General features: G+C 41.3%; 1 pseudogene; it reads right to left on the reverse strand.

Moving 5' to 3' along the window:
- Window positions 1-4,803: 4,803 nt before the first annotated feature.
- LOC139530948 (general transcription factor II-I repeat domain-containing protein 2A-like) lies at window positions 4,804-8,349 on the reverse strand (annotated as a pseudogene).
- Between the last annotated feature and the right edge of the window lie 5,739 nt (window positions 8,350-14,088).

Consider the following 14,088-nt stretch of genomic DNA (forward strand, 5'->3'; position numbering starts at 1 on the left):
CTTTCCAATTTGTAAGTCGCTTTGGATAAGAGCGTCTGCTAAATGACTTAAATGTAAATGTAAAGTGCCGAGATCTAACAACATAATGGAGCAAATATTTTTCTATGGAAATGTGGAGTTTGCCGTTTGTGTGAAATTCCGTACTCATCCTCCACAGATGCGCAGACATCCTCCACTAAATCAATTAAATGTGTGTGCAGAGTTGGAGCCCCAATGAGAAATAGCAACAGATGGCATGTTGAGATACCTGTCAACAGCCCTAGCCTGCCTGTGGGGGGCAGGCGGGAGAGGTGGGACCAGGGTTTGTCAGACCTCCCTGCTCTGTTTTGAGGAGTCAAATCAGTGGCAAATGTTGTCATCCTTGTGTAACCAAGTGCCACACCAGCAATATGGTATGCTGTGATAGGTGTTCAGAGGGTAAACCTCGGAAAAAGCAACTCACAATCTCTAGACTGTATATGATAATGCCTGTACTTAAGCATGATAATGTGCATAGCTACTTTTAACCCATAGTGAAAGACCTTTCAAAGTCCAAACTGATTTACAATTGGATGGGTAGAGACAACATAAAAATGCATACCCATACATTTTAACTGCTTGAGTTTACACTGAAGTAATGTGATAGATGCCTGATATTAAAGGAGAAGTTTACCCAAAATCCAGAAACTCTCAAGTGATTCCATAGATTGAAACTAGTTCAGTGGAGTTTGCCCTCTCCCCCTCTCTCTCCATGGATTGCAGAACTGAGACAGCTGCAAAAACGGGTCATGTGACTCGTGACGTTGCTGGGTGCAGGCCTCGCTCTGCGCCGTTGTCAGTGAATGCAAGATTCACAAAGCCGCGAACTGTGGACAAAGTCGTTGTTTTATTGAAAGCATACGGCCGACTTAGCTATTTTTTGTCAAAAGTACTATCGATTTTGAGTCAGGAAATGTGTACCTTTCCACCTAAAACATTTGCGATTATTTTATGTAGCCGACTGCCAAAGCAGTGGAGATGGGGAATAGAATATCCCAAAAACATTGTGATAAATAGATATAGGCTATATAGTGGTATGGGCTAATGTCAAAACATCAACCCACTAACAGTCCCGCTCATAGAGGTTTATGATAATCGATCATTCAATAAAGTAAAGTTTGACTACTTCCTCGTTGGATAACTGTCCATTTGGCACAGCTGGAACAGTGTTGTGTCTCCTATTACTTTTTGGAATAGGGAAACTGTTTCCAGGACAGAGTTTTGTGGGCAGCAAAATCCATGTGGTCTCAAAAGCAAACTAACTGCTCCTCATTACCAAGTTCCTCCAGGTCTAAGAATTGTAGTCACATATTCGAATTCTCTGCAGCACAAACATTCTTCAATTGTTGTCATTGGAGCGCAATTGCCTCAAATGCACACACCACCAGTCTGTGTTGATCCTGGGGATGGGTTGGGGCTCCGGTCCAGCTGCTGCTGCAGCCTCGGTTTCTAAAACGGTTGCTGCCATCTGAAGTTCAATTTGTCTAAATTCTTCATCAGAATGGACTACTATGCCTCAAATAAATAAAGTTCGACAACATCAACGCCCCTCCAGTAGACTACCCTTAGACTACCCACTCCTCACTGGTGACTCTTTCGTCGTAAGACATGTTTTTGGTTGTTTTTTTGTAAGAGAACTATAGTACAATTGTACTGTAATTTCAATTTGTGACAAAACAAGCAATAGTGTAGAGAATCATTGTACAATCTAAACCTCTGAAATTTATTTTCAATAACCAAAAATATTGTATTTTCCGCTGTTTGAAGCTAGTGTACAAAACCTAAGACGCAAAAACGAAACGTAAGAAGGGAAGCATAGAACTAGCGCATATGGAACAGATATACTGCTTCTTAGACTTGCTTTCAATGAGAATGACAGATCTATAACTCACATTTCTATGTGAATTTGGTCAGGTCACCCCAAAAAGTTTCATATTGCAGCTTTCAGTATCCTCACTACTTTTACCCCCCAAAAAACGTGTGGAATCAAGCACCATATAAGGGCAAATCTGAACATTTCTAAGTAGCAGGGTTTCCAAATGAGGGAACTCATGCGTTGTTACCCATCTTCGCTGCTGTGGCAGTCGGCTGCATAAATTAAGGATATAAAACATTTGCAAATATTTTATACTGAACAAAAAAATAAACTCAACATGTCAAGTATTGATTGGTCCTATGTTTCATGAGCTGAAATAAAAGATCCCAGAAATGTTCCATACACACAAAATCTTATTCTCTCTAATTTTGTGCACAAATTTGTTTACATCCCTGTTAGTGAGCACTTCTCCTTTGCCAAGATAATCCATCCACCTGACAGGTGTAGAATATCAAGAAGCATATTAAACAGCATGATCATTACACAGGTGCCCCTTGTGCTGAGGACAATAAAAGGCCACTCTAACATGTGCAGTTTTGTCACACAACACAATGCCACAGATGTCTCAAGTTTTGAGGGAGCATGCAATCTGTTATGCTGACTGCAGGAATGTCCACCAGAGCTGTTACCAGATAATTGAATGTCCATTTCTCTACCATAAGCTGCCTCCAACATCGTTTTAGAGAATTTGGCAGTACGTCCAACCTGTCTCACAGCCGCAGACCACGTGTAACCACGCCAGCCCAGGACCTCCACATCCAGCTTCCTCACCTGCGGGATCTTTTGAGACCAGCCACCCGGACCGCTGATGAAACTGTGGGTTTGCACAGGTTAAGAATTTCTGCACAAACTGTCAGAAACCCTCTCAGGGAAGCTCATCAAGTGCTCGTTGTCCTCACCAGGGTCTTGACCTGACTGCAGTTCGGCGTTGTAACTGACTTCAGTGGGCAAATGCTCACCTTCGATGGCGACTGGCATGCTGGAGAAGTGTGCTATATACAGATGAATCCCAGTTTCAACTGTACCGGGCAGACAGTATATATGGCATCGTGTGAGCGAGTGGTTTGCTGATGTCAACGCTGTGAACAGAGTGCCTCATGGTGGTGGCAGGGATATGCGATGGGCAGGCATAAGCTACGGACAATGAACACAATTGTATTTTAATCGATGGGAATTTGAATGTACAGAGATATCTTGATGAGATCCTTAGGCCCATTGAAACGCCATTCATCTGCCTCCATCATCTCATGTTTCATCATGATAATGCACAGCCCCATGTCGCTAAGATCTGTGCACAATTCCTGGAAGCTGAAAATGTCAAATTTCTACCATGGCCTGCATACTCACCAGACATGTCATTCATTGAGTATGCTCTGGATCGACGTGTACGATAGTGTGTTCTAGTTCCCGCCAATATCCAAAAACTTTGCACAGTCATTGAAAAGGAGTGGGAGGAATTTCCACAGGCCACAATCAACAGTCTGATTAACTCTATGCGAAGGAGATGTGTCACTTTGCATGAGGTGGTCACACCAGATACTGACTGGTTTTCTGATCCATGCCCTTACCTTTTTTTAAAAGGTATCTGTATTCCTAGTCATGTGAAATCCATAGATTAGGGCCTAAATTCATTCATTTCAATTGACTGATTTCCTTATATAAACTGTAACTCAGAACAATCTTTGAAATAGATGCATGTTGATTTATATTTTTGTTCAGTGTAGGTGGAAAAGCACATGACTCAAAACCGATAGAAACATTTTGCTAATTTGGCCGTACGCTTTCAATAAAACAATGAATTTGTCCACAGTTTGCAGATTTGTGAATCATGCATTCAATGACAACGGAGCAGTGAGGCCTGCATCCAGCAACGTCACGAGTCACGTCACGCGACACGTTTTTGCATCTGTCTCAGTTCTGCACTCCAGAAAGAGATAGGGGGAGAGGGCAAACAACAGTGAACTAGTTTCAATATAATGAAATGACTTGGGAGTTTCTGGATTTTGGGCAAAATTCCCCTTTAAAGTTCTTCATGACCAATACATGTGAAATCCCACAGTATTTATCATGTATCAGGCCAAACAAAGACAGCTGCTAAGCAGGTCGGTCTCTGTGGACATTAATCACTCTCTAAAATTAGCAGTGTCTGGTATGTAGGAGGACTCCTGTCAGTGTCACACATGGTATGGCATTTCAAAGTTTAGTCAGGACTATGGAGTGGAGCCTAGCAGGTCCAAACCAAGGCCAATGATGACAAACAATGTCACACAGACCATAACACCTGAAATAATCAATCGGGGATTGACAAAGCATTCAGCTTCAATTTACCATAGAAGGGCTATGCTTTCTCTGTGAACCTGTATTGCTCAATGAAAATATTGGCCAAATATGCCAAAGATGTTCTGTATGGGGCTGACTCAACTGGCTGGGTGAGCTTGGCTTGATGTGAAAATCTTATGACACGCCAATGCAACCACAATTCTAATCGACATGTGTTTGTATAATGCATTGAACTATTGCACATCAACTGCCATACTCACAATCCCATGAAGAGACACAGCTAGGACTGACAGTTTTACACATTTAGTATTCCATTCCATCCCTATGACAACATCAGAGTAGATTTACAACCTGTTCACTTGGTTCGCATCAATCTCCTGAGATGATGGAAGAAACAAAGGTAGGACAGGAGAGAGGCAGTGGAGGTGTGGAGGCGCAGGCCTCAGGTGTGAACAGGTGGGTCGGTTCATTGCCATGCAGGAATTGTGCACAGATCCAGGTGCACAGCTGCAGGGAGGGGTATAACAGACACGTATGCTGAGCTTCTCAGGCCATACTGCCCATGTTGAAACAGTTTGTCCCAGGGGAGGTGAGGAGAGTGTGGGTGGGTGCTTCTACCTTCTACATGCTTAATGGTGGGTGGTGGTAGCTGCAAGAGGGAGAAAAGCATAAGGGTGAGAGAGCGATAGCTTGAAACTATTATTATGTGCGTGTGTGTATGTGTGTGTTTGTTTACTTGTGTGAATGTTTGTGTGCAATAGGTATAGCTGAGTAAAAGAGCATTAGAGGGAGAATGAGCAGCAGAAGCTAGTTTGACTAGTTACTGAATGTATAGTTTCCGGGCAACTATTGTCACAATCGATCTGTGATTTAACAAAGTCAGTAATTTGCAAACCTGCCATTACACATCCTGTTGAGATTCCAATAAGACCATGCTCTTATTGGACTTCTCTAAGCCACCGGCTGCATCAATCACAGCCATGGGACAGATTAGGTTCTAGATGAATGCCGTCCCTCCTGGCTGGATACATGAGCACCAAGTCCTCAACATCAAAGGTCAGAGGAGCTACAAAGTGAAGGGGATCACTGAGGCATTGCACTCTTGGTAATTTTGAGGAGAGGCAGTGGAGAAATGGGTCAGTGACCAGTGTGGATGGATTGGCTCAAGTCAAGATTCCTGTGACATAGATGGGAGCCCACAAGCCTGGATTGTAAAAATATATATCTGTAGATAATGATGCAGTGACAGAACACACCCTAGAGAGCTCATATACCACTATTTTCTGACACAGTATCATCCCAGCAGCTCCATCCACCGCCAGACAATGAGCCAGACAGACAGGCTGACCTTTGGTGTCCTTGAAACAGTTGATGCTGTGTAATGTATTCTGCAGTTGATTCCATTTTAAAAAATCATTCTCAATCCACTGAGTCTTTGTGTCTCAAACCCTGCTGGATATTATTCCTGTTATTATGTTTCACTAGTCCAATCACTATAGGTCCTGTGGAGAAACAATGCTGAGAGACTCGGGCTAAGACGGGAATGCCAATTCCCTCTGAGCACACCATCCTCGGGTTCAGAGGAAGATTAGTTGGATGTCAAATCTCACAGCTCAAGTGCTCAAACTTGAAAGTGCATTTGAAATGCAGATCTTCCTAGAGATATGGCGAGTAATATGAATGGTTTAGATGGGTGCTATAATGACACATTTATGGGCCTTCTTCAGAATCCTCTTTAAGGAGACCATGACAACATTCATAATTACAACATTTTCATAACAGGGACCAAAAAAGGAAAATGCTAAAGAAATTTAAATGAGATATCAGCCTACCAACACGGTTACACAGAACCCACTGTGAGAATGGTGTAAAATGACCAGTGACAAATGACAGGATGCCAGAGTGTCAATCAGAATCCATTAGTAGCACAGTACTAATTACTAGTGACTCTGGGGTTGATTAAAAGAAATCACAAAACAGCACCAGACACTATTATGCTAATGATATCTCATTTGGGGGCCTAAAAGGATTTGGACAGCGCTACCAGTCTGGCTCAGGAAAATGGGAAGCATGTCATTAGAGCAGGAACGGAATATCAATTCTTGAGATGATGGCAGCATTTTAATCTTGTTCGGGGAGTATACTGATGGGCTCATTCCCTTACAGATGATCATATGCAGGAATATGAGCAGGTAAAAGTCATTTACAGTCACATTGTCCTCTATAATGAACCATATCACATAGCAGTGATGATATAGTGAAGAAGATCGCAGGATACTGTATATTTTTTATATTTTTTATTTCACCTTTATTTAACCAGGTAGGCCAGTTGAGAACCTGTTCTCATTTACAACTGTGACCTGGCCAAGATAAAGCAAAGCAGTGCGACAAAAACAACACAGAGTTACACATGGGATAAACAAACGTACAGTCAATAACACAATAGATCTGCACACACTATGTACAGTGTGTGCAGATGTAGTAAAATCAGGGAGGTAAAGCAATAAATAGGCCATAGTGGCGAATAATTACAATTTAGCATTAACACTGGAGTGATAGATGTGCAGATGATGATGTGCAAGTAGAATTACCGGGGTGCAAAAGAGAAAAAAAAATTATAATATGGGGATGAGGTAGTTTGGTGGGCTATTAACAGATGGGCTGTGCACAGGTGCAGTGAACGGTAAGCTGCTCTGACAGCTGATGCTTAAAGTTAGTGAGGGAGATGTCAGGCCTGGGCAATTATCTTCCATAGAGGGTCACATTAGAATATATTTTCGCGGGCCAGAATCCTATTGCAGGATTATACAAATTGTGTATGACTGTGTTAACAGATATATCTACTGTAAATCACATCCATTTTACTTTTTTAACATGCACAGAAATAAACCACATCCATGTTCTCCTTTTGGTAGGTATTTTCATTATTAAACATGCAATAAACTACACGGAGGGAAAAGTACACTGTGCATTCACCACCACAAACAGAAAGAACTCTTGTTAATGGATATGCACAAAAACAAGAAAGAGAGAGCTCAACATTACATTTAAACTACTCAATCAGCGTGAGGAGTGAAGTCTCTGATAGGCATTGACTAGAGCAGTGAAGTCTTGTATAGTTTCTGACGTTGCTATGCGCAGGATTGCTGAGAGGTGAGTCAGTAAGAGATGATCTGTACCTTGACTTGTTATATTTCATCACCGGAAATGTCTGTTCACATACATAGGTTGACCCAAACAGTACAAACATCTTCTGAGCATGACTCCTAATCTTTGGAAAGTTTTGTTCATCGAGAGATGCATAGAACCTCGTCAGTGACATTGTTTTGAATAGTTCTCCAATCACTGCATCAGACTGACAATCGATAAGCTCAGTGGGAGCGTTATCAACATTGAAGGTGAAAGGAGAGGAAACCAACAGAATGTCATTTTCCAACACGTTGAAATCCTCAAAACAACGAGAAAACTCACTGTTCAAAGCACGCAGAAGCGATGTATACTTCTCCCGCTGGTCATCTGATAGGTAACAGACTAGTAGTGTCGGAAGGTGGGTGAGATTGTTGGCTTCTACTTGGCAGGTCAGGAGGAGTTATTTTCCCTTGAAGGCTTTGACAAGGCTGTATATTTGATGTGTAAAAAGGCCCTTCCCTTGTAGTTTGGAATTCAGTTCATTCATGAGGGCCATGATGTCCACAGTGAAGGCAAAATCAACCCACCATTCTTTATCTTGCAGTTGAGGGAAATCCACATATTTTCCTTTCATTTGCAAAATTTCAGCAATCTCTGACTTCAGTTCCCACACCCTTTTAAGCCACTTTTAAGCCACAACCTTTTAAACTCAGCCATCTCACGTTTGTGTGGTAAGGGAGATCTGCATGACCCAACTCTGTCTCTTCCAGCAGTGAGACAAACTGCCTGTGGTTTAAATATTTTGCTCTTATGAAGTTTACCACTTTAGTGACTGTATCAACAACATGGCTCATTTTCAGTACACATTTACAGAGCACCTCCTGATGATTAATGCAATGCAGGAAAACAATTTTCTGATCTGGGTTCAGCTCAGCTACTTGATCTTGTATCCTTTTCAAAAGGCCAAAGTTTTTTCCTGTCAAGTTTGGGCACCCATCAGTGGTCACACTGGATATCTTTCCAAAACTCAGTTCCAGCTTTGCCATACATTTATTAACCTCCTCCTGTGGTTGTGCCTTCATTGACTGTACTGAAGCAAGCTCCTCTGTAATTTCAGTCTGAGGTTATATATCAACAACTGTGCTGTGTCACGTGCGTCACTGCTCTCATCCAGGGACAAGGAGAAATAGGTTAACTTGTCTTTCAACTGTGGTTCTATATTCTCTGCGATGTCCTCAACATGCCGTGTCACTGTTCGTCGTGACCTGTGTGCCAGTCACTGTCCTCGTGCAGTTGTTATTTATACGTGCCTTCAAAATAAATGTCCCACAAGCGGTGGGAGTTAAATAATTACATAATGGCGAGAGTTCATTGGGCTTTTAATTTGAATAACAAATATGTTTTTAAAAACTGTATTACCACAACTTCTTTGTGATCTGAGCATGATTCTGCGGGCGGTATTGAATCAGGTCGCGGGCCGCATATGGCCCCAGGGCCAGCCTTTGCCCAGGCCTGGTATATGTGAAGATATGAAGTCATAATCCATCTCCTGCTCTGATTAGAAGCCCTTGAGGGACATAACATTTATGAAGGAAGCAAATTAATTGGTTTCCAGGTGACGATACCCTAGAATACCAGACATAACAATATTACTGTATCTATGGAGAAAAAAATCTTACCTAAAAACCTTTCAGACACGTGCTGAAACGTCAGTGCACTAAGAATGAATTCCTGCTGGAATTCCGTCATCTTTCTGAAAATGCTAGATTCTATTATGGGCTACATTAGATTTGTATTCCTGCCATGCAGGAATGTTAAGAGGTTGTCCATCAGGGTTGCAGCAGTGTTATACAAAGCTGGGAGTTACTCAGTAAGTACTGACAACTGTTCACAAAGACAGGTACCGGTGATGGATTACTCTATCAATGTAATGGTCAATTACCCATTGAACAAAGCTTGAGAGAGGTAGCATTAAATCCATCGTTACATTGTTCAGACAGCTACACCTTTAAAAAAGATAATCATCTCCATTCAAACTATCCAAAAGGCATTACATAAACTTTATGGAACACCACGGAGGGTAAAGTAAGGTAAATGGCCTGAATTACACCAGTCCTTACTGAAGATGTGCCTTCTTGGCAAATGTTTTTTTCCATTACCGACTTTATATTGCACCATTTATTATCCCAGCTTTTATCAGATGTTTTTATCAATTAATTACAATAGATTAACTGCGTTAACCCCAATGAAAATTACCCATGGAGAACCACTCCTTAAGTTCCAAATGCCCACTCAGACTATTTCCAAAAGTCTATCTATACCCTCCTTGTCTGACAAGGAAACAAAGCCCAATCTCACATGCGGAAAAACACAGGAATATGTTCAATGGAGTGATAGCCAGCACACAAACCTTATGTCAATGAGACTCTTATTGACATTAGAACAACGGCTAAATACTGACCAGGCACAATGCTGTGATTATACCAGCGTCTCGAGCTATGCAAACAGAGTGGAAATGGGAAAGAACTTCACAGCCCTGGTATCAGGCAGCACACACGGATGCAATCAGTTGGGTATCAGCAATCCGGAACACAATTTGTATGGCATTCACACTCATACTGTTTACTCTGAGTGGCAGGGATAAAAAAATGGGAACACTTTTCTTCTTTTTGGCTTTGTAAATAAATAGCATGGTCAAAGAGCTCATAGCTAGCTCCACATATGTTCCAAACACACGCACGCACTACATACATAAATGCACTCATGCACGCTCTCTCTCTCTGTCTCTGCTTGGGGCCACAAAACAACAACATTGTGAGGATGTGGTCTGGTGGAAAAGCCACATCACTCTCACTGCTGCCACTGAGGTTGTGGCCTTATCTCAGTGACATCAGCACGGGGGGACTTTTTATTGTTGTTGACTGTTCTACTCTTAATGGGTTAATCCACTGGCTGAAAAGAATACCCAACTCTCTCTGGCTGTTCAGTTATTCTGTTATTTCAGGATGCCCTCTATGTAAGCCTATAATACCCTGTCCTTTCATCATGAATTATGGGGAGGCAGGTAGCCTAGTGGTTAGAGCTGTTGGACTAGTAACCGAAAGATTGCAAGATCGAATCCCTGAGCTGACAAGGCAAAAATCTGCCCCTGAACAAGGCAGTTAACCCCCTGTTCCTAGGCAATCATTTAAAATAAGAATTTGTTCTTAACTGACTTGCCTAGTTAAAATAATGGACTGCATGTTAGGTCAGAGTGGGGAAAGTATTTCTTAAAGACTAGATATGTTGGGCAACCCTTTGCATACATCCAGTCCACCCTTTTTCTATTTGCTCATTACACAAGGCGTGAGGCTTTTACTTATGAAGTGGATATTTCCGTCAAGGTGACACATTGGCAAAGTAACAACTCAGAGTAGTGACAGATGGCTGAGTCACCGGATGTGTTTAATGCTCTCTCATTGGAAATAACCCCAATCCATTTCCTATATGCATATGATGCTCACATATTTTTATATTGATATACACGTCTTATAACATGACCCATACACACATATTTTATTATTTTTTCACATTACGTTACACCAGTGAATATTTCCACAAGGGCTTTAATTTCCTACTTCCTTTGTTATATGGATAATACCACAGTGCTTTCCAGGGGCTCATCCTCTCCTCTAACAGCCAGACCTAAAGCTGTGAACTGCCATCCATCCACCCCCTGAACACCTGTTGGAGAGACTAGCAGCTTCTCCATGGCATCTGATAAACAGGGACAAGCTGGAGGCTCTTGGACATGTTCCCTCTTTGGCCTTCACATCTGTGATTCCCCCAGCCTTCCCAAATCCCCTCGGCAGTTCAGAGATCTTTCTCAGCTGTTAGCATGCCCTCAGGCTGGGGCAGGCCTGCTATGCGCTCCAGCTGCAGGCTTTGCTATGGTCTTGGGGCCCTACTGAAGGGCACTATTGTCCATTCATAGGGTTCACTGTGTGAGAGGTCAGATAAGGGGGAGCCTGAGCTGGGGCCTGGCAGGAAATGAAGGTGGTGTGGGCCGTTTGGGCTTGAGTGTGCTCCTACACACTGAGTAAATGTGACCGAGCAGTAAGCACTCTAAAGACTAAACTATAATTAAATGATAATACTCCATGTATTTGTATGCGTGAGAATGTGTGTTCATAATGTTGGTGTATTTGAACACTGTGAATTTACTGTACAAATATAAATATATAGGATTACATAACTCAATTCAATGGAGATTTAAGTATCTAAATTGTAAATGAATTATAATAGTTGGTCATCATTCTTTCTTTAGTATAATGTGTCTCCCCTCTCCACTGTGTGTATGTGTGGGGGAGTTAAGATACATGGCATGGCAGGGGAAAGAAAGCGCCTAGCAGATGTGCAGATAAATCTTCATTTCTCACCCAGTTAAGCAATTCAGCAGGCGCGGGATGGAGCTCTCGCTCCTAGCCAAAGGCACCTTGCAGGAGCCAGAGAAACTGCATAACAAATTGGAGAACAAACAGTCACACAGGGTCACCCACATGATCCTTTATCTACAAAGCCAAGGAGCGCAGGAGGTGGCGTGGCTTTGCCCAACAATAGGCAATAACACACATGTTGTGACAATACTCCTCTGACACTGTTTAAAATTACATTCTCATATAAAATCACCCACTTTTAGAGACTTACAAGTCTTGATAAGTTCAACACCACAGAACCGCTGAAAAACATCCCTGCAGCATGATGCTGCCACCACCATGCTTTAGAGATGGTTGTCCTTCTGGAATCTTCTCCAATCTCCACAGAGGAACTCTGGAGCTCTGTCAGAGTGACCATCACGTTCTTGGTCACTTCCCTGACCAAGGCCCTTCTCCCCCGATTGCTCATTTTAGCCAGGCGGCCAGCTCTAGGAAGAGTTTTGGCAAATTCCAAATTTCTTCCATTTAAGAATGATGGAGGCCATTGTGTTCTTGGGGACCTTCAATGCTGCAGAAATGTTTTGGTACCTTTCCCCAGATCTGTGCCTCAACAAAATCCTGTCTCGGATCTCTACGGACAATTCCTTCGACCTTATGAGTTGGTTTTTGCTCTGACATGAACTGTCAACTGTGGGACCTCATATAGACAGGTGTGTGCCCTTCCAAATCATGTCCAATCAATTTACCACATGTGGACTCCAATCAAGTTGTCGAAACATCTCAAGGATGATCAATATCAACAGGATGCACCGGAGCTCAATTTCGAGTCTCATAGCAAAAGGTAATTTTGACACTAAGAAGATACTATTGGAAAAAGCAACAATCATACCAAAATATGAACTTAATTATTATCAAAACATCATTAGACATGTAAATAGTGTTATCTGAAATAAAAAATACCCAAAACAGACTGTTAATTTAGCAAATACCTTTTTTGCATTTTCTTATGTAATGTGCAGATTTTTTCCAAAGTACAATCCACATTAGTACTAAAAAGATGATTTGCCATCATTTGATTGTAGTATCATTTAATTTTTAGAATTTGAAATTAAATAGTAATTTTGTCATATGTATGTGGTAAAAATGACTGGATAACATCAGAATATGAAAGTTATTGCAAAGAACACAATAGCATTTTTTCATTAGTTTGTGTTACTGTAGGCTATTTGTTGCCTCGTGCACACGTGGACCGCATGGAACACTGGTAATATTTAGAAATGGAGCTTATATCTTCAGTTTTGAGAGCGATTTGCCAATGGTAAGGGTTTTGGAAACCTATGGACCTGCTCTTTTTTTCACTACATAGACATCAAAGCATCTTACCTGTATGTCTTCTAAAAACTGTTTATAACACATTCTGTTTGTGATATCGAAATTATTCTTACAACATACCTGTGTTAAGTATACTTATTTAGGAAAAGTCAAGGACGGAGGGGGGCATGACTTTAAAAATGGCAGAGATATTTGCATTTTTCTATTAATATTGACTCAAAATGACTCACTCAGGTGATCTAGTGTTAAAGGGACAATACATCAACATTTTAAATATACTTAATATTATCGGCAAAATGTGATTCATCTATTGATCCTGAGAGACACTGATGAAAAATATGGCTTACTTTTCTTTATATACTTACCCCCAGAGCCAGCATCGCTGTTAGTGAAACAATGGGAGAGGTAAGGCCTGTGGCAGGATGCGTCAAATACAGTAGCATGCCCAAATTCTCAAATTCACTTACAGCCAATACAAGTTGCACATACTGTATATAATATTGCAGGGTAATATAGGAATTCTGTTATTTATATAACATTTTCCGTAGAATAACTATTTTTCTAAGAATTAACACAAATAGAGCACTCAGAGGGAACCGGTTTCTGTATTATAGTTCTACCAAGTATTCATACCACTGACATACTTTTATGAGCTGTTTTGACTGCAACTAAGCATGTATGTATAACCATAGGTGAGTACATAAGGTGCTCAATCTCCGCAGGTGATCTGTCTTTCAGGTAAGATCACTCCAACAGATCCCCCCTCCACCCTCTGAGGATATTTATAACTTAATATTATGTCTCTAGAGAAACCTGGATTCAAATAGACTTTTTAGATTTGCTGTAGAATAACTACTTTTGGAGAATACACACCAATACAGCTATGTGTAGATTCAGAGTGTATCTGAGTTCTGTATTGCAGTGCTATCAAGTATTTATACCATTTGTAGTTTTGTATATGCTAATGTTGGTTTTGGACACAGTCATACAATACGTGTTAGAAGAGTACAATATTAGGCAAGTAAATGGGGAGCTATA

Source organism: Salvelinus alpinus, chromosome 9, assembly GCF_045679555.1.
Source record: "Salvelinus alpinus chromosome 9, SLU_Salpinus.1, whole genome shotgun sequence".
In the NCBI taxonomy this organism is placed as follows: domain Eukaryota; kingdom Metazoa; phylum Chordata; class Actinopteri; order Salmoniformes; family Salmonidae; genus Salvelinus; species Salvelinus alpinus.